A 20801-nucleotide genomic window follows, 5' to 3' on the forward strand; every position below is an offset into this window, starting at 1 on the left:
CAGTGTTAAACGTGTATCTAGGTCTGCTCCGATAAACGAAATATGCTGTGAGGGCAGTAAGGCAGATTTTTCGAAGTTTATGGAAATCCCTAGGTCGGAACAAAGGTTGACTGTGTAGTCTATGGCTTGTATGAGGCGACGCTCAGTGGTGGCGGTGAGGAGCCAGTCGTTCAGATAGGGAAACACCCAGAATCCTAGACGTCTCAAGTGAGACGCTACCACTGCCATGCATTTGGTGAATACCCTGGGGGCTGAGGTGAACCCAAAGGGCAGGGCTCGAAATTGAAAGTGACTGGCTCCCAGCCGGAAGCGCAGGTGTTCTCTGGACGGTCTGGCCATTTTGATGTGGTAGTACGCGTCCTTGAGATCTATCGAGCACATCCAGTCGTCCTTCTGTAAAAATGGAAGGATCGATTGAAGCGTGACCATCCGGAACTTTTCCTTCTTCACGAAGGTATTGAGATTGCTGAGATCCAAAATCGGTCTCCAGTCCCCTGTCTTTTTTGGAACTAAAAAGAACCTTGAGTAAGTTCCGGATCCCCTTTGGTCCGCCGGGACTGGCTGGATGACTCTTTTTTCGAGCAGCTTTGAAATTTCTATTGCTGTTGGGCCTCGCAGATGGGGTGGCACATCTGGAAACCTTCTTTGTTGGGGTGGAGTTGACATGAAGGGGATTTTGTATCCTCTGGTTACAATGCTTTTTACCCAAGAGTCCGAGGTGAGAGTTAGCCAGGCCTGTGGGTATAAAGCCAAGCGACCCCCGACTGCCTTCAGAGCAGGACAGTCGGGCCCCCGTTCAGGAGTACTGGAAAGGCTTACCAGGGACAGGATCCCTGTCGCCTTGGTTCTGCGGACCCCCTCTGCCGCCGGGGCGACGTCTTCCATTTCTACCCCCCCTCTGCCTCTGGGGGGGGGGGGTCACTCTGTGTGGCCTGGAAAGATCCCCGAGTTTTACGGAACCACATTTTTCTGCCTCGTTGCCCTTTGGGGTATGGTCTAGTTGGAGCAGAAAAACGGACTCCGACAGCAGATAGAGTCTTTCCTTCTTGCTCACACTGAGTTAGTGTCTCCTTCTCTTTGGGCCCAAAGAGAGTGGCACCATCAAAGGGGGCGTTGGTGAAGGAAGACTTGAAGGCTTCCGCAAATGAGCACAGCCGCATTCAGGATTGTCTTCGTAGAGCAATCGCTAAAGCTGCAGCTCTACTCGATCCTTCAGCCGCATACGAGATGAGCCTCATGGATGAGTTCACTATGGAGGTAAGGGTGTTAAGCTGTGCTGTTACCTTATCTGAAACAGCAGCATCTGTGGTACCCTGGAGGGTATCTCCCAGCTCCTTGATGAGATCCCTCTGCAGACGTGTAAAATGTGTCAAATAGTTTAGCGAACGCATGGAAAAAGTCGCTGAACTAAAAACGCGCTTCCCATATCTGTCCATAGTCCTAGAATCCTTATTAGGAGGATGAACAGAAGAGGAAGACTCAGACATCTCCTTTTTAGTGACTGCCGCCACCACCATAGCGTCGACCGGGACTCCCTTGGTGAGATAAACCTTGTCCTGGGGGGTGGTGATAAATTTGCTCGGTTTTCGAGGGACCGGTTCCACTGTGTCCGGTGTCTCCCACGCCCTTCGAGCAATTAAATCCATTAATTCATCGAAGGGCGGAGTAACCCAGGAGGTAGAAGGTTGAGCACCAAAAGCCTTCAGCAACACCGACTCTTCCTCAGTGGGGGATAGGGACTGCCAATCACCCCTCTGTTTTAAGATCACCAAGATGTCCGCAAATGAGACATCCTCAGAGGGGGATTTTGGGGACCCCTCTGCCTCATCCAAGTCAGTGTCAGATGTTAGAGATTCCTGCGGGGAATCAAGTGCCTCCTCTTGCACAGTCTTTTCATCGGAACCTCATCGGAGGGGGCTTCCGGTGAGGCCTCCGAGGAACAGGGGGCACCCTCTGGGGGTGGCTGAGGCAATGGTGCTCTACGCTTTGGATGGGTCGTGGGGGCAGAAACAGAGAGCGGCCCCTTAGGGGAGGGAGAAGACGCCTCCGATGAAGTGGTTGTCTGTGCAGACAAAACCTTCCTCATAAGGTCAAAAACCCCTGAACCCCGGGCCGAGGACTCCTGCGGTTCCGAAGAACATGGAAGCATCCCAGACACGGGGACCGTGGGCCTCGACCCCGAGGACGGAGCCGAGCCAATCTGCGCCGAGGCCCCGAGAGGGAGAGTCGGCACCGAAAGGTCGGTACAACTCTCGGTCCCGGAACCAAGGAGAGATCGTCGGCTCCGCAACTCACCTACAGGTTCCGAAGGAGTCGAGGTCAATGGTGTCGATCGTGCAATGGACGGTTTCGGCACCGAGGGCTCCACTATCATCGGCTCATCCTCTCCCGGCTCCGAAGACTGGATGGGTCTCGAAGGAGGACCTGTTGGAGATAAAGGGAGGCCTTCTAGTTTCGACACCAATTGGGAGGAAACTGCAATCAACTTGGAAAGGGCCGTGTTCTCCATAAGTTTCTGCACGACACGATCCACATCTGTAGCGGATAACGGTCTGGAAGATCGGGTCGAAGGAGCCGAAGATGGCACCGACCAAAGAATGGAAGGTGGCGGTAGCTCCGACACCGGTTCCAAGACCTGGGGCTCAGTGAAAGACAAACGTTCGACGCTCGGCCCCGAAGTCTGTGGAACCGGCGAACGAACTTTGGAAGATGAACTCGGAGCCGATGACATGGGCTCTGACATCTTCGACCCCTTCGAGGACTTAGAAGCCTGGTCCGACTTGTCCAAAGCCTCCTGGAAGGCAGGCTTAAGTAGTCCCCTATCTATAAGTTTCCTGCGTCTATCTGTCATGACCCTCCCGCTGAAGGAATGGCATATAGAGCAATCCTCTTGCAGGTGGAGAGGGCCAAGACAGTAGACGCAGGAAGTGTGGTTGTCAGTGATGGACATTTTCTGTCCACACTGACATCTTTTAAAGCCAGATTTGGCTTTTTCTGACATAACCGGTAGTAAGACACTCTACTATGAAAAATTTTAAAAGACTAGCTATAATAACTAATAACTATAAGAAAATATTTATATATGTATATATAAGTATTGCTATAAGTGGGTAAGAAGAGGTAGGCCACAAAAGGGGACCTATGAAAATGTGACAGGATTAATTACAATAACACACACACACACACACACACACACACACACTAGTACTAATCAAAAACTAACTTCTCAAGAACTATAAGAACTTTTTAAACTAGAAAGATAAGAATCTTATCTGAATATAACAAAATTCTCTCTGGTCCGAGCTCTCGATGTGATCCGTTGCAGCGGCAAACTAGATCTGGGTAATTGCAGGGAGGATTGTGGGATATAGCCTGGTCTCGAGCTTCTCTAAGATGCAGAGCTTTGCTATGCGGCCGACTCGGAGCCGAGGATCGGCTCTGAACCCGTGTGTAAGAACAAACGGCGAGATTGAACACTCCCACATCTAGTCATTTAAAAGCAGATTTTTTTTTTCCACAAGAAGAAAATGTAGATAAAAACATTCCTTACACTTTCACAATACATCAGAATAAACTTTAACATATGAGCCTGACAATTTAAAATTCTGAAATTCAAAGTTCCATAAGTATACACTTTTTCCCATACTGATAAATAATTTTCCAATCCTTGTTAGAAACAGTATGATTGGAATTAAGTGCTTAGCAGCACAGCAGTCAACTAAGGCTATAGTTGTTGGATCAGTTTTGGGAATAGTGTATAAAATTTTAAAAGACTTGAGGAGAATCAGAAAGAGACATCTCCTCTTGAGTCTGAATCATAAATTGGAGGACAAAATCCTGAATCCATCCTTGCATCTTCCTGTTCAGATTCAGAATCTTGAATCGCTTCAGGAAAGGAGGCAGCCCTCTTTCTTTTACTGGAACCTACTTTACAAGAATGATCAATAGCCTGAATCAAACCCGGAGCCAGTCCTAGTAAACTACTCTTATCCAAAGAAATTTGAGGAGGAGTAGATACATGCTTGTTTTTCTGTTTCTTTTTGACAGGAAAAAAATGAGCCAAACTGTGTTACTAATGGCAGCTGCTGCTTTGCCAGTGATAGACATGGCATTCTGATACAACACGGAAACCTTCCCTCTAACAGGGCTAACAAGAGTGATTCTCCCTTTGGAGTGAGGGCATACCAACAGCTGCACAGAATGTGGCTAACCTCTGGTCTGCAGGTGCTACACCAGAGGGATCCAGGGTAAAAGAAGAGTGGTGTGAGGTACAACAAATGGCCACCACAGTCACCCACCTGTGGCTAGGGCAAATTGCTAGCCTGCTGTGGTGGCAAAGGCTGCTCAACATTTTCTTTTTGTGGCTGAAAGAAGGACCAACTGTGGGAGTGACAATCTGGTCCATGGTGATGATGAAAATAGTGCCTCTATCCTGGGGAAAACAAGCAACCATGTCAAAAGAATTACCAGTCCACAAAAGTTACTTTTTTTCTGAAAGGAAAAACACACTAAAAAGCACTTTGAAATACTATGTCAGCCCGACAACCTTAAAATAAACACAATTTCACCACAGAAAAGACTTTGTTAGTTAGATAATAGTACTTTTAAACTTTCAGAAAGGAGAACTCCATTTAAAAGTAAGTTAGAGCCTTAAGACAATCTGTTGAAATATAACAGACCTAGCTTTAAAATAACTTTACTGAAGAGGAAAGTAATAAAACATCAGTTAAAATAAGAAAATGGAAGTTTTCCCCCCAAAGGGAACTTACCTGCCCAGCTAAGGAAAGCACAAGCTGACCATCGATCTTCAAAAGCGTCAGAGCAGCATACTCTTCAGCAGCAGGAAAGCTCTAGAGGACGTTGCACCCCAACTTGTCTTTTAATCAGCTCAGTGCGAGCTGCTGACAGTTTGGGAACATGGAAGGTACCCGGAAACTTTGGAAGCTGGCCATCTGTTATATCCTTGGCAGGCTATAACCCATATAGCTAACGCTACTGCAGCAGTGATCAATATGAAGAACATATGTTGAAACAGTTTACTGCCTTGTATTCTAGAATGATTCTAACACAAAAATCTTTCACACCACTAACTGTCAAAAATTAAAAATAGGTGAACTTAGTAGCAAAGCAATGCAATCTACAGATTCACTGCTGCCATACCAGACTACAAAAAGTGTGGCCAGGACTCTAAAGGGACTATTTAAAGTGCAGAAGCATATCCTATAGAATGCAGTGTTCTTTGTGTGAATGGTCATCTCCTATGACTGACAAGTTTGTCTACAGTGTCTGCAAGACCAGCAAGATAAGGCAGAAAAAAACGAGCAAACACATCAACTGTATAGCAACTTTTACATTACTGGAAAAATCTCAATATACAAAAAATAAAAATAAAAAAAAAATACGACTAAAAGAATAACACAAATTACACCATCACATGTAACCATTTGTTAACTGGGCTGGAAAACTAATGCTAACAGATGTTTTCCACTGACAATGTGGGCCTCAAGGACAAATGCAATATAGGTGGATAACGGGACGAATCTTCCAACCTATCACTGGGTGTTGGCAGCAAACAAGAAGAAAGTCAGGTCAGGAATGAATCAAAATGCTAGATCTATAACACTATGGCACTATACAAAAGTATAAGGGAATACCTTTGAAAACTGAAGCTACAAATTCTCTAATAAGACTAGAGCCTCCAAACCAAGAATCTGCTATATAATTCTTCCATCTACCAGCCCCACGGAGAGCTTTTCAGATAATCAGATTACATTTGCAGCTACTTTATCTATAGCTGGGCAACTGCAGCAGTCATAAGGAAGCTTAGGGAGAAAATACTAAGAATAATGAGAAAATCAGCAATAAAACTATTAAAAAAATATTGTAACACCACATAAAGTTAAGTATGGTGGATATAACACATGAAAATGAGCTACATGGCTGCAGAAAGGACACATGACGGTAAGTAGGGTGGATATGTAAAAATTATCTATATGGTTGCAGAAATGTATTCTGACCCTGGACAACATAAGCAATAACACACTGGGTACTTGTTGACAGTGTTAAAGTAATTACACACCTAGTGATACCTACAATCAGAAAAGGTTAAAAGGTATAAGCAGTTCAACCCCACATATGCAGTTGCTTCTCCAAGATGAACGGAGAAATATTCACTGTTCAATTATTATTATGCATTACAAAAACTGTCTCAGAAAAAGTAGTGACATTAAATATATTAAGTACAGACCATGCTTTCATGTAAGGACGAATACAACAGCTAAAGAGAAATCCCCCAAATAATATACAATATTTTTAACTGCTGTAAGTAATGAGCAGTGAAAGTAAAGGAATGTGCTCAAAACACATCTCCATTATTTTCCAGCAGTTGTAACATTATTTCTCCTACATAGCAGTGGGTTATATACATAAAGCTGAGGCACTGAGCTTGACTGGCCAGTGACAATTCACTCATCCCCAAGACTACTAAGCTGTCAATGGGCACAGGGAAGATCAGAGTAGCCAGTGCTGACTCGTTCATCCTAGGGGAGAGAGGCACCCTGACACTCTGCACCAGCAATACCTACTGGTGAACCAGCAGATGATCACCTGTGGAAAAGATCATGTTAGATCACACTGCTGAGTCAGGGGCAAGATGAGTGAGAAAGTCCCCCACCAAGGTAGCCATTGAGAGTCAAGCAGGCCACCTGAGGGGAGGGATTAGGTGGGCTGGAAACCAGACTAGTACAAGGTGGCTGGTCTAATGCCCAGTGCTTTAACTCACACCTCACCGGGGAATGAATGGGCTGGTACAGTTTCCCGGATTGGAATGAACAGGCTCAAGGGCTCTCATTCAAGTGCATGGAAATACAGCTTTTGCCCCTAGGAGGAATGAATGAGCCAACTAGAAGCAGATCAGGGAAACAAACAGCCAGGGTCCAGTGCAGCAGCAACAACAAAAAAAAAACTTGTAAAATCTGAAACGCTACTTGGAGTGTATGCAAAGTGGCCACTAAATGTTTTCTTTACTCATATGTACATCTAAATAGTCATAGGTCACTCTCCCTGGCTAGTATTTAAGGAATATCCTTCTGAAATGCATACAATTATATCATGCTCTCGGGGCTGACACAATAAAAGCTAAAAGCATGTGCACAGTCTCTTCTATATTTAGGAAATTTCTGCTCAGCAACCTCTCACACATTAAAAGGATCTTTGGTCCAGTATAAAATTACAATGAAATATATATATAATTTATACATGCATGCATTTTTTTTTTAATTTCTGGGTCTAAGAATTCTCCTACTCATCAGAAGAGAAATGTTTCTACAAAACATTAGGTATATAAAATTCTGAAATCTCCAAGCGGGTATTAAATAAGCAATTTAAAGTTCATTATTTATTTATTTAAATTTGTTGACCGGGAGTGTCCGACTGGACATAGGTCCATTTTCACCGGAGGCCCGGGGAGAAAAGCTCCACAGTAAAATAAACAGGCAGTAGTTACATTGGATTACATAGTGATTAACACTTTAACATAGCAATTACTTACAACATATTTACAGATGAAGAACATAGTACATCAGTAGACAACTAGAATCTTTATCTGTGAAGTACATAACAGACATTAACAAATGTTACAATGAGAAGCTCCTGCTGTATAATAAGTACTAGGCTTATGAGCATCTGAGCTTGCTATAATCAAGGTAGTTAGTGGAGTGGAAAGAAAGGTAGTGGTTGGATGGAGTGGATGATATTAGAGTGGGAGTTGCAAGGGCATAGCCAGCATGTTTTTAGGTGCGCTTTTAGTAAAGTTTTGAAGTGGGTGCATGATGGTACGGAGGTAATTGTGGGTGGGAGTGAGTTCCATAATTTAGCTATGGCGCAAGAGAATAGTGCTTCACCAGCAGAGTTATTGGCTTTAGTGATCTGCAAGTGATTTTTGTTGCTGGATCTTAGTGGTCTGGTGGTGCGATAGGGTTGGAGTAGATTCTGGAGGGATGGGACATTTAGTGGATGGTTTACTAGTTTGTGGGCGAGTGAGAGTTGATACCACTGAAGGAGGTGAGGGAGTTCAAGCCAGCCCAGTTCAGCAAGTGAAAGACAGTGGTGACTACGGTAGGATGCCCCTGTGGCGAATTTGGCGATTTTGTTGTAGCAGGTCTCTAGCTTGTTTAGATCACATTGCCTTAGGTTGGTATATACTGGAGAGGCATAAAGTAGGGTGGAGATAAGGTGGGAATTTGCTATTGAAATCTTTGCTGCTTTGGTGAGAAATTGCTTATTTCTGTATAACGCTCCTAGTTTTTGTGGACTTTTTTTATGGTCATGGATATGTGAATGTCAAATTTTAGTTTATTGTCTATTTCCACTCCTAGCAATTTGGTGTGTTCAGTTGGGTATATAGTGGTGTTGTCTTTTGCTGTGATGTTAAAGTGAGAGTTGTTTTGAGTATGTTTGGTGGGTTGGAAGATGAGTAGTTTAGTTTTGTTTGGGTTGAGTATTAATTGGGCATCGGATAACCATGTTTCAACAGAGGAAAAGGCTTCCTGTGTGACTTTTTGCAGTTTTGGTAGGGAGTGGGCTGACCAGATGATGGTCGAGTCATCTGCGTATTGTATGAGTGTGCCATGTTTGGTGGCAGAAATTAGTTTATTGGTGTAAACAGAGAAGAGTAGGGGTCCAAGGACGGATCCTTGGGGAACCCCTATGGAGACAGGTAGTTGGGGAGATATGTCATTCTGCCATACAACGGATTGTTGGCGGTCAGACAGGTAACTCTGAAACCAGTTGTGACTGATTGTGAGAAGGATAGGTTATTGAGGACAGAGATAAGTTGTTTGTGTGGGACCATGTCAAATGCTTTAGATAGGTCTAGGAAAGTAGCTGAAGGATAGTGTTAGTAAAGGAGAGTAAGGCAGTGGTGGTGCTATGGTTTGGTCGGAAACCATGCTGAGTACTGGAAAGGAGGTCGTTATTAAGGAGGTAGTCTGAGACCTGAGAGTGTATGCATCTCTCTAGTATTTTGGATAGCGGAGAGAGAATAGCTATGGGGCGGTAATTGGTTAGTTCTGCTGAGGGTCCGCCTTTGTGGAGGGGAATTATATGTGATACTTTCCACAGTGTGGGAACGTAACTTTCTGACAGAGATCGGTTAATCAAGATGGATACTGGATAGGCCAGAGCATCAGCTGCGATTTGTAGGTATTCACTTGGGAGGTTGTCTGCTGCTAATTTGATGGGTTTAAGTTTAGTTAAGAGTTTTTTTATGTTGGAGGTAGGTACAGGAGAAAAAGAGAAGGCAGTGGGGAGATTACTAGTTGAAGGTGTGGGTTGGAGGGGTGTTGTTTAGTTAGTGATAGTATGGTTTGGGTGAAGTGTGTGTTGAATGAGGTAGCAATATTTTCTGGGGAGTGAGGGATGTTAGGAGAAGGGGTACTGACTTTACCTGGTTTGAGTTTAAGAAACAGACTGAAGGAGTTTGTGAAGTCAAGAACATTTCAGAGTTTATTAAAGCACACTGTCACACTTAACAAATACAAATAGAAAACCCTTATTAATGGAGCAATCTCCTTACCACATACAACATAAAACGTTACAGTGTTGATGCGAAAAGTGTATTGCTTTTACAATTAATTTTGTTTCCCTTGAAAATTTTCTTGAACCTGAAATCGCCTGACAAAACATCATGAAAAACTAAACCCACAATGCCTCACTACCAACATTAGTGCATAAAATCCTATTCTCCCATGCTACATGCAGCAAAAGGGGGAATCTTAGATTCTTGCAGGTTAAGCTGTCAGCTGTATGTCACAGAAGAGCAACCTACATTGAAAATTACCACATGGTGATTTATTAGTGAAACCACCATGTAAACAAATAGCTGTTCCTCTACAGTAGTATGACTTTTTTGATTATCCAGAATGCGTTGCTGGTGCACTGTCTGTACCCAAGTTGGGGTGCGGTCAGATGCGGAGAAAATGAGGGTACAGTGAAATTAAACATTAAAAATATGTTGTAATCTTCTTTCTTTTTCCAAGTCACTTACAACTATAACATCAAGAGTACACCAAGAAGTAAGATTTATTGTAAAACGCAGATGCATGTGAAGTATAACAATGCACTTTAAATACGGTCTTCTCTACACTAATTTTAAAATCCAATTTTCTGAATATCTGAACAGACCAATTATAAAATATACATTACAGCTTTTCTCTCCCCTTCCTTCCTAAGATTTAAATTAAGGCAAATATTAAAGATGAGTCTCTATAATAAGCAAAGTAAACTACTACTACTCCGTCAATTGCTCCTTGTAAAACAAGTAAAACAAACACTTTGTGAACTTATTCAAGACAAAAATTCTTTGTGTAGAAAAAACTAACTTAAAAGAATAGCCTAATACTGCTCTGAAGATAAAAGTTTGTCCTTAAACACATGTACTTGACTGATGTACCATTTGTTCATTGCTGAAAATTATCATCTTCTACATTACCTCAAATGTATCTTTAATATACTATAGGCTTATCACACCCGTTGCTGGATGTACTGGATGTTTTGTCTTGCCTTAGTGGCTTGGGTCATATCTGAAAAGGTTGCTTGGCCAGTTTATTTACCTCTTCGACAAAATGAAAAAAAGAACACAATTAAAAATAAATGATTTCTAGATATGGTCAGCAGAAAAAAAGAGATTTTGATTGTAGGAATTATTCTAACACAGATGCTTTAGGTATAGTAAAACAGGAAAATATATACGTTAAGCAGATGAGCAAAATACAAAATAAACTGGATAATTGAGAACCAGATTAGAATGAATACTTTTCACTGGCAGTTAGGAGCATCAACAAAATTACATTCATTCTCTATTTCCTTAAAAACTAAATTATGTTTTAGACAGCTTGTGTGGGCTTGGCACAGAAGCATCCAAATAGCTAGCATTCTTCATTATGAAATTCTTATTTTTTGTAAAAAAAAATCTGATCTGAACAGATGCTAACACAGATGCTTTAGGCATAGTAAAATAGGAAAATATATAAGTTGAGCAGATAAGCAAAATACAAAATAAACTGGATAATCGAGAACCAGATTAGAAAGAATACTTTTCCTTGGCAGTTAGGAGCGTCAACAAAATTACATTCATTCTCTATTTCCTTAAAAACTAAATTATGTTTTGGACAGCTTGTGTGGGCTTGGCACAGAAGCATCCCAAATAGCTAGTATTCTTCATTATGAAACTCTTATTTTTGGAAAAAAAATCTGATCTGAACAGATGCAAAAGTCAAAAGCAACCTGGCAAGGTTCCACTTTCATATTTTTCTATAACTAGGAATGTAGAAAAAAAATACCTGACTGTTATTTAGTTTAAAAGGCTCTATTTTACTCAATGTAAAATCACTAGCATCAATGAAAATGTCAATAAATCCCAAACCACTGAAAACATCTAAAATGTCAAATAACCTACAATCCTAAGTCCTACACTTCCAAATACCTTGACCCTTCCAACTTGCATAACCCTCTCACAACCCGATCCTACTTAACTACAGCCCTACCAGAATCCTGACTTTAACCAAAAGAATATTTGCCTGCTCCTCTAATCCTAAACTGCCCAATCCTTCCTTAACCAAAACACTCCCCTTCCGTTCCCTAAACCTAAACTTTCTGACTGCTCCCTAACCCTAACACTCCTCTCCAGATTCATAAACCTATGCTCTGTGATCACTCCCTAACCCTAAAATTATTTTCCTGCTGCTTAAACATAGCACACCTTTCCCCATTAGCCTAAATCTCCTTTCCATTCCCCGGCCGTAAATCCTCATTAGCAGTATAAGTGAATGACACACATCCATTCACCTACACTGGTAAGTGATAACAAGCGCACCCTAATACATGCAGTTCAACCATCAATAAAGCAGCATTCGAACTAACGCAATTCGACAAAATGTTGCAAAACATGCCTCTTATAAAATCTCATTTAAATAAATGAAAAGAAACCATTTAAAGCACAGTATCCAGTAGTCCAAATGGTAAGCAGCTCAGTTTACAAGGGGGAAAAACCTACTTTCACAGTTACCTTTTACTGGCCTACTTTATATCAGAGGCAATTAAAATGTGCAACTACATCCCACTGAGGTTCTTCAGAGTCAGGAAAATAGAACTATATATAGCATGGGAGGGCAACTGCAAAACAAAAATCTTGTTGCACCAATTCTGCAGCTGGTGCCAGCAATTTCAGAAATCCAAACCTGTGACTGGGTTTGTACTGGACAGGGTGAGGAAGGGTGGTGGGAAGCACATTAATGCCACTGACAATGTAGAATATTAGCCATCATCCACCCAATCCTGTCCACTATACAAAAGTATCATCAACATAAAAGTAATCATATAAACTATGTGTTGCTGCATAATGCTCCTATGCTATACTTGTGGTATTAATAACAGAGTAAGGCATTTTATGAATCTTTTGTAATTCTGTTGTTTTTAACATTTTATGAATCAGCTGCTTATGCATGCTTATAAGCTGTTTAATCAAGAGATTTCGAATAGAGCAAGGCATTATGTCTTGACTGGGCTACTAATGAATCTGATTAAATAGGTGAATAAATGTGTCAGAGACAGGACTGCAACTGCAGAAACATGAATCAAAGTGTTTACACTAAGGAAAGGATTGCAGGGGGTGGTGGGGTGGAGGTACACTTCAAACACTGACATGACAAAGATGGGATTCCAAGGGGTGAGGGATATATAAAGCCTGTGCATGTATGCTGATTCTGGGCATGAGACTTTACAGTGTGTGGGATATCACAGTTTATCTGTGTGTGCCACAGGTAGGACAGCAACAAGGACATGATGATTAAGGAAACAGTGTGCTGGGGATATTTATTATATGGCTCTACTGAAGACTGCAGTGGGGAGCTGTAGTCAGATTATGCTCATCTAGGTTGCAGACTAACAAATGCCAATGATGTGGTTGGTTTACTGCAAGCACACAGATGGGGGAAGGAAACACTTTACAGTACACCGTGCTTGGGACAAGACATTAGTGGCAGGGTGATCACTTTCTACATATACCTACACGCTTATGCATACATAATACCTACCTGTTGTATTTTCATTATAACATCAGGTTCATAGGTAGATACTAGGCTATCTGCCAGAGGGCATTTATAAGCCTAGCCGGAGAGTGTCGGCTATCGCCACCCCACTGATTAATTAACTGATCCTCTGTCAAGCAGAGCTAATGAAGTGATCCCAGGGGTGTATTTTCTGTTACCCATCCACTCGTCAAGGTTTTGTTTGTTTAATTGAACTGTGGAGGCTGCCCACTAAAGTGTGCTAGCCTGTGTAACTAATTTATCACTGTCTCTGCATTTTCTGTGTATTTCTGCAAAAAACAAAAATAATCCTTGTTTTCCCGCCTTTCTCGACTAGTTTAGACCAGTATACAGGCATTGCTGTATTCTGGGCTGTGGTGTAGTTCCTGTGTTGTCCATTACCTTACTTGGATAAAAGGAAGTTTCTTTGCTCACCAGTGGGAGTGGGGAGCCTTGTGCAGCCTACCTATCCTTGGGGGAAGTGACCTCAGCACAAGAAGCTGTTAGTAATTGGTTGTTTGGGACCATTCCTAGCTCTTTTGTAGTTCACTGCTTAAAATCCGCCTCTGGGCGTTTATTTCTGGCTATACTGCTCAGACAAGCTCCACGTGGGTTTACAGAGTGGTCCTAGCAGCAAGGAACTCGAAAAAGCGACTACCTTCTGGATTTAAGTATCTTTGCTTTTTTCACTGAAAATAGCTTCTGCTGCTTACTTTGAACTAGCCTGAACTGTTTTTTTACTGATTACTGCATTTATTTTAAAATCTGCACTTAAAGTTACATTTAGTCGAAAGTTTGCTGTTTGTTTAATTGAACTGTGGAGGCTGCCCACTAAAGTGTGCTAGCCTGTGTAACTAATTTATCACTGTCTCTGCATTTTCTGTGTATTTCTGCAAAAAAAAAAAAAACAAAAAAAATAATCCTTGTTTTCCCGCCTTTCTTGACTAGTTTAGACCAGTATACAGGCATTGCTGTATTCTGGGCTGTGGTGTAGTTCCTGTGTTGTCCATTACCTTACTTGGATAAAAGGAAGTTTCTTTGCTCACCAGTGGGAGTGGGGAGCCTTGAGCAGCCTACCTATCCTTGGGGGAAGTGACCTCAGCACAAGAAGCTGTTAGTAATTGGTTGTTTGGGACCATTCCTAGCTCTTTTGTAGTTCACTGCTTAAAATCCGCGTTTGCACGGCTTTGCGCGGTCGTGCGCGCCGGTTAAACTTTTTCTGGCTCCGCCAAGTCTGCTCTTCAATTTTTCCCTTAGAACTGTTCTACTTGCAATCTAAACAGCCTATACTCTATCTGAAAAGCTCAGCACTTGCTCCTAAAGCATTTTTTATACAGGTAAAGCACTCTTAAACAAACAAAAGTACTTCATTCACCTAAATTCTGTTGAGTACCCATTTCCCTATAGGTCCTTTCTGACTCAGTTACACAGCAATCTTTTCCACTATTTCTAGCATGTCGAAGGGTCAGTTGCTGGCGTCTTCTCCTGTTCAGCTGGTGAATCTGGGAATCTTGAGGCAATGTTACAATTGCCTCATGTACACAGACAACCCTCTCCTCCTCCCAACAAATACAAATATATGCGAGAGATGCAACTATATAGCCAAACTGGAGGCTGAGCTCTCTCAATTCAGTACTGGCAAGACCAGTCAGGAAGAGGAGGTAACCACGCACACCACAAACCCAGTCTCACATAGAACTATCACAACTGCAAACCAAACACATAAACACACAAAAACATACTCGGAGGCGCTGATTAAAAATCTACCAAAACAACAGAGGCCTCCAAAGCAGACACCCAAGCAACCACCACCTCAAGACATAGCACATGCAACACATAGTTCACAAAGTCAGTGTGCTAAACAGTCACAGCCCTTAAGGCCAAACAACATGCCAGACACACTTGTAATAGGTGACTCCATAGTCAGGCACACTGACGTCCCGCTCACCAGACTGAACAAAGAGAGGGTCACAGTAAGCTGCCTGTCGGGAGCTAGAATCCGCCACATAACACAAGCACTCAGGTCACTCCACAGCAAGTACAAATATGACTCAGTCATTGTACATGCCGGTGTGAACGACCTGAGACGTACCTCCCTGGACTACATGTAAAGAGACATAGAGGAGCTCTCTGATTATGTAGCCCAGGCCGGTATGACCCTGACCCTGAGCAGCATCTTACCCTCACCAAGAATGATGCCACAGTACAAAGACAAAATGATCAGTTTTAACAATTGGCTTAATTACTGGTGTCATTCTAAGGGGATCCAATGTCTGTCTGCTTGGGATGACATGCTTGACAAGCCACGCTGCTTCGCAAGGGATGGTTTGCACCTGTCACCCCTGGGCTTCCGGATATTGGCCAAGGCTCTTGCCACCCCCATAGTGCCTTTTTTAGGCAAGGCTCAAATGACAAACCTACCTCGCTAGAAAACACAAGTGGAAAGAAACTAAGGGTAATGCTGCTCAATGCCAGAAGTCTAAACCTCAAGATGCACGCCCTCGAAGCCCTCCTCAGTATGGAGAACATCGATGTCTGTGCAGTGACTGAAACCTGGTTCAAGGCTCCTGAGAGCACCCCAGCACTATCAGGTTTTACCTCATATCATGCTTTCCGGCCCCAAAACTTGGACCGAACCACAAAAGGAGGGGGAGTATCCATTTTCATCAAAGATACCCACACCTCCAGGTTAGTGGCAACGCACGAAGCATCGGAGACTATCCGGGTGCAACTAACCATAGGCAAAACTGCCTTACAGTTTGTAGCATGCTACAGACCACCCTCTCAAACTCAGGAACCCCACACGGCCTTCCTGAAGACACTGGAGAGTATGAATGTCTCTCCAAATACCATAATTTTGGGAGACTTCAACTACCCAAACATAGACTGGGAACATTACTCAAGCCCCAATACCCTAGCCCAAAGGTTCTTAGAATTCATAAACTCAAATGCAATGGAACAACTAGTCACCATTCCCACAAGAGGAGACAATATACTAGACCTGATCATCACAAACATGGGGACAAAATGCTCCACACCGGAAGTACATCCCTCTTTGGTAAGATCAGACCATAAATTAATCTCACTGGAAATCCACATCCCGCCCCCACCCCCTGCACAAAAGACCACAGTGAAGAACTTCTCAAAAGCAAACTTCACACTTCTTAAGACTGAAGTGGTATCTTTCAAGGCCCCTGGGCCAGTGGAAACCACAACCCACACTGCTGAATCCTTTGCAAATGCCTCTATGGGCACCTTCAAGAATGCATGGATCATGCAATCCCAAATAAAACCAAGACCCATTCCCCAAAGGCAGGCGCCGGTCTGGTGGACCCCAGCCATAAACAAACTTTACAACAGGAGGAGGAAGCTACTACATGACAGAGCAAAATCCCTAAAAGGGAAGGCATCTCTGATCAGTACTAGCAGAAAACTACGATCACTCATAAAATCATCCAAGGCCAACTTTGAGAGAAAAATCGCAAAAGACACAAAAGACAATCACAAGGCATTCTTTAGCTATGTTAGAAACCTGGGTGGAAACTCCCAGATATGCTCAGAGTTAGTCCAAAATGACACAAAATACACTGAACCCACTGACATTGCCAACATTCTGGCAGACAGGTTCAGTGCAAATTTCTCCTCCCCCTCCCCCCCAAAAGGAGAAATAACTATCCCAGCAGAGTGTAGCCTCCCTAACATCTCAGATGCCCAGGTGAGAGCCGCCCTCTCTAAAGCAAAAAACACAGCATCAATGGGACCGGATGGTGTCCCGGGCTGTGTGCTACATGAACTCCAAGAGGAACTAAACCCACACATAAGGCTGCTGTTAGCCTTACCACAGGATACGTACCCAAAGAGTGGCGTACGGCAACAGTGGTCCCACTTCACAAAGGCGGTGCTTCTACGGACCCTGGAAATTACCGCCCCATAAGCTTGACGAGCCTGGTCTGCAAAGCTATGGAGAGGATCATTATGGAACTCATAAACAAAGACATTGGGGACCTACAGACATTGGATCCTACCCAATTTGGCTTTGTCAAGGGCAGATCCTGCCTTTTGAACTTGGTCGACATTTTTGAAACAGTCACTAAGGCCATTGATGAGGGTTAGGCAGTTCACACAGCCTACCTTGACCTTGCAAAAGCCTTTGACACAATACCCCACTCGGGCATCATAGACAAACTCACCAGCTTAAATGTAAACCCATATGTCACAAGATGGGTTGCAAACTGGCTCAAGGACAGAACCCACAGGGTCAGAGTTGCTGGAGCTATGTCAGACTCTAAGCCAGTCACAAGCGGTGTCCCACAGGGCTCAGTCCTGGGACCCCTCTTGTTCGGCATTTATTTTTCCGAGGTACAGGCAAACATAGGAGGATTGTGGCTGACAAAGTTCGCAGATGACTGCAAACTGGGCGCCATAATTGATACTCCAGCGGACACAAACATCCTTCAGAGAGGCCTCATAGAAACGGATAATTGGTGCCAGAGCCATGGCCTTAAGCTGAACGCCAAAAATGTATAGTCATACCCTTTGGGAAAAACAAGGTACCAACAAATTACCACATAGGCGGTAATCCATTAAGTACGGAAGAGGTAATCAGGGACCTAGGGACCCAGGTTGACAGTAACCTCTCATTTGACACTCACATTGCCAACGTGGTTAGGAAGACCTTCTATATTGCCCACCTTATCATGAAGGGTTTCACATCTAGATCAAGAGAGGTCATTGTGCCCCTGTACTCCTCTCTTATCAGGCCAATGATGGAGTACAATGCCCCATTTGGGATGTATCTCACCCGACACCTGCAGCAGTTGGAAAGACCCCAAAAGTTCCTCACCAAGAGGATAAAGGGTCTTAAACATATGTCATATGCTGCCCGACTGAAAAAACTCCAGCTCTATTCAGTCGCATACCGCCTACTCAGAGGTGATCTGTGCCTGACGTACAGGGCCATGTCCAATCCTGAATTAATGGACATGCTCCACCTCAGAAAATCCAAATCCATCAGAGCCACGAGAACAAGTGACTTAAACCTCAACACAGAAATAAATAGAACGTGCTGGAGGGACAGATTCATAACCCAGAGGCTCCCTACACTCTGGAACAGAATCCCAGTCCATGTTAGGCAGAGCCCCTCACTGACTCTATTCAAGAGAAATCTCGACGAGTGGATGGGAGATCGTAGGCTTACCCCGGGGGTCATCTCTGTGTCACTACTAGACAGAGGCATAGTAAACTAAACCCTAAAAGGGCGTAGTATTCCCATCCTAAGGGGTGGTGTAAGCCACATACACTCTGGCTACGCTTATAAATGCCCTAGGGCAGATAGCCTAGTACGAACCTATGAACCTAAGAGTGTTAGTGAGGAGCTCTGCCTAATGTAGTTTGGAATTTTGTTCCAAAGCATGGGGAGTCTCTGTGACAGGAATCTATCCTTCCAGCATGTTCTATTTATTGTTGTGGCAAGGTTTAGCTCACTAGAGAGTGTGGCTTGCAGTGACTTGGATTTCTTTAGATGGAGCATGTCCATCAATTCTGAGTTGGACATGGCTTTGTAAGTCAGGCAGAGATCACCTCTGAGTAAGCGATATGCCACTGAGTACAGCCGGAGTTTTTTCAGTCGGGTTGCATAGAACATATGTTTGAGGCCAGTAATCCTCTTGGTGAGGTACTTTTGTGGTCTCTCCAGCTGTTGGAAGTGTCTTGTGAGGTACATCCCAAATGGGGCATTGTACTCTGATGGATGACGAGTAGAGGGGCACTATAACCTCTTTATTTCTAAATGCGATCCCTTTAGTAATTAGACAGGCCACATTAGAAGGATTTCCTAACTATTTTGGCAATATGATTGTCAAAGGAGAGATTACTATCTACATGGGTCCCAACATTACCTCTTCTGTATTAAGGGGACTGCCACTTATGTGGTAATTCGTGTTTTGTTTTTCCTAAACAGGATGACTATGCATTTTTTGGCATTTAGCTTGAGGCCATGACTGTGACACCAGGTGTCCATCTCAGTAAGGCCCTTTTGGAGGATGTCTGCGTCAGCCGGAGAGTCAATTATGGCTCCCAGTTTGTAGTCATCAGCGGACTTGGTTAGCCATAGTCCTCCTGTGTTTCCCTGTACTTCTGAGAAGTATATGCCGAACAGTAGGGGTCCCAAGACCGAGCATTGCGGGACACCACTTGTGACTGGTTTAGAGTCGGACCTGGAGCCCGCTATTCTTACTGCGTGAGTTCTGTCTGTAAGCCAGTTGGCAACCCATCTCGTGACGTAGGAGTTTATGTTCAGGCTGGTGAGTTTTTCTGTAATACTCGAGTAGGGAATGGTGTCGAAAGCCTTGGCGAGGTCAAGGTAGGCTGTGTGAGAAACTTTCCCTCGTTTATGGCCTTGGTGACTGTCTCGAAGAAGCCAACCAGGTTTAGTAGGCATGATCTGCCCCTTACAAAGCCGAACTGGGTCGGGTCAAGTGTTTTGAGATTCCCAATGTCTTTGTTAATGAGTTCCACGATGATGCGCTGCGTAGCCTTGCAGACCAGGATAGTCAGGCTTATGGGGCGACAGTTACCAGGGTTTACCAGGGTCAGTTGTGGCTCCTCCTTTGTGGAGTGGAATAACCGTTGCTGTGTGCCATTCTATGGGCACACAGCTTGTGGAGAGGTTGAGGTTGAACAGCGTGTTTAGGTGGGGGGATAGTTCATTCTGTAGTTCGTGCAAGACGCAGCTTGGGACACCATCTGGCACCACTGACACTGTGTTTTTGGCTTTTGAAAGGGCTATTTTGACCTGTGCGTCTGTGATTTCTGGGATACTACACTTTTCCGGTATTGTTGTGGGCCCTTTTGGGGGTGAGAGGGGGGGTAAAGTTTGCACTGAATCTATCTGCCAGGATGTTGGTAATATCAGTAGGTTCAGTATATTTTGTGCTATTTTGCACTAGTTCAGTGCATATCTGCGAGTTGCCACTTAGATTCTTAACATAGCTAAAGAAGGCTTTGTGGTTATCTTTTGAATCCTTGGCTATTTTTTTAAGAAGTTAGCCTTGGATGATTTTATGAGGGACCTTAGTTTCTTACTGATACTTATCATGGATGTCTTTCCTTCTTGGGATTTACTTTTTTTTCTGAATTAGTTGTTCCCATTGAAGTTCAGGTGATTACTACAAGTTATTAATGTGGAATGTATTGCACAAACCCTGTTGGATACTTGTTGAACAAAGTTTGCGTATTCTGGGAGGAGAATTCTTTACTGATCTTTGTGACTCTCGAGGAGTAATTAGTTCAGCTTTTATTCAACTACTCCCCACCAACAGGGCACCAACACCATCTTTTAAAATATACCATTTCAAGGGCGGGGACATCTAGTGGAAAGGAGAACACATAACCATGCCTTTAAATATCAGTTTCTATAATCAATTGTTTAACACATAATTACTCTAGCTTTCATCCTACTTAACAGAGATGGAACAGATGATGGCCTTGGTTACATACTTAAACAACATGATTAAATTAAGATCAGACTTCCACAGTACATATCTTCAGCTTATTATTTGCAGACAAGTCTAACAATTAAAATGTGATAGAGGGTTTTAAGGAACAGTAGGAGGCTTACACACATAACAGCTTAGAGAGAGCACTGGTGTTTTTTACAGGCAGTTTCAAGGCTTGGGACCGAGATTTTGGAGCAGTTTTTCACATACTCCCAATGTA

The 20801-nt window shown here is 43.3% G+C and overlaps 1 protein-coding gene across 2 annotated transcripts in view; it reads right to left on the reverse strand.

Moving 5' to 3' along the window:
* MED30 (mediator complex subunit 30) overlaps positions 1-20801 on the reverse strand; it is a 474431-nt gene that overhangs the window by 290986 nt on the left and 162644 nt on the right. The window lies entirely within an intron of this gene.

The sequence above is a fragment of the Protopterus annectens genome, chromosome 3.part1 (assembly GCF_019279795.1).
Source record: "Protopterus annectens isolate FY-2018-M chromosome 3.part1, PAN1.0, whole genome shotgun sequence".
In the NCBI taxonomy this organism is placed as follows: domain Eukaryota; kingdom Metazoa; phylum Chordata; order Ceratodontiformes; family Protopteridae; genus Protopterus; species Protopterus annectens.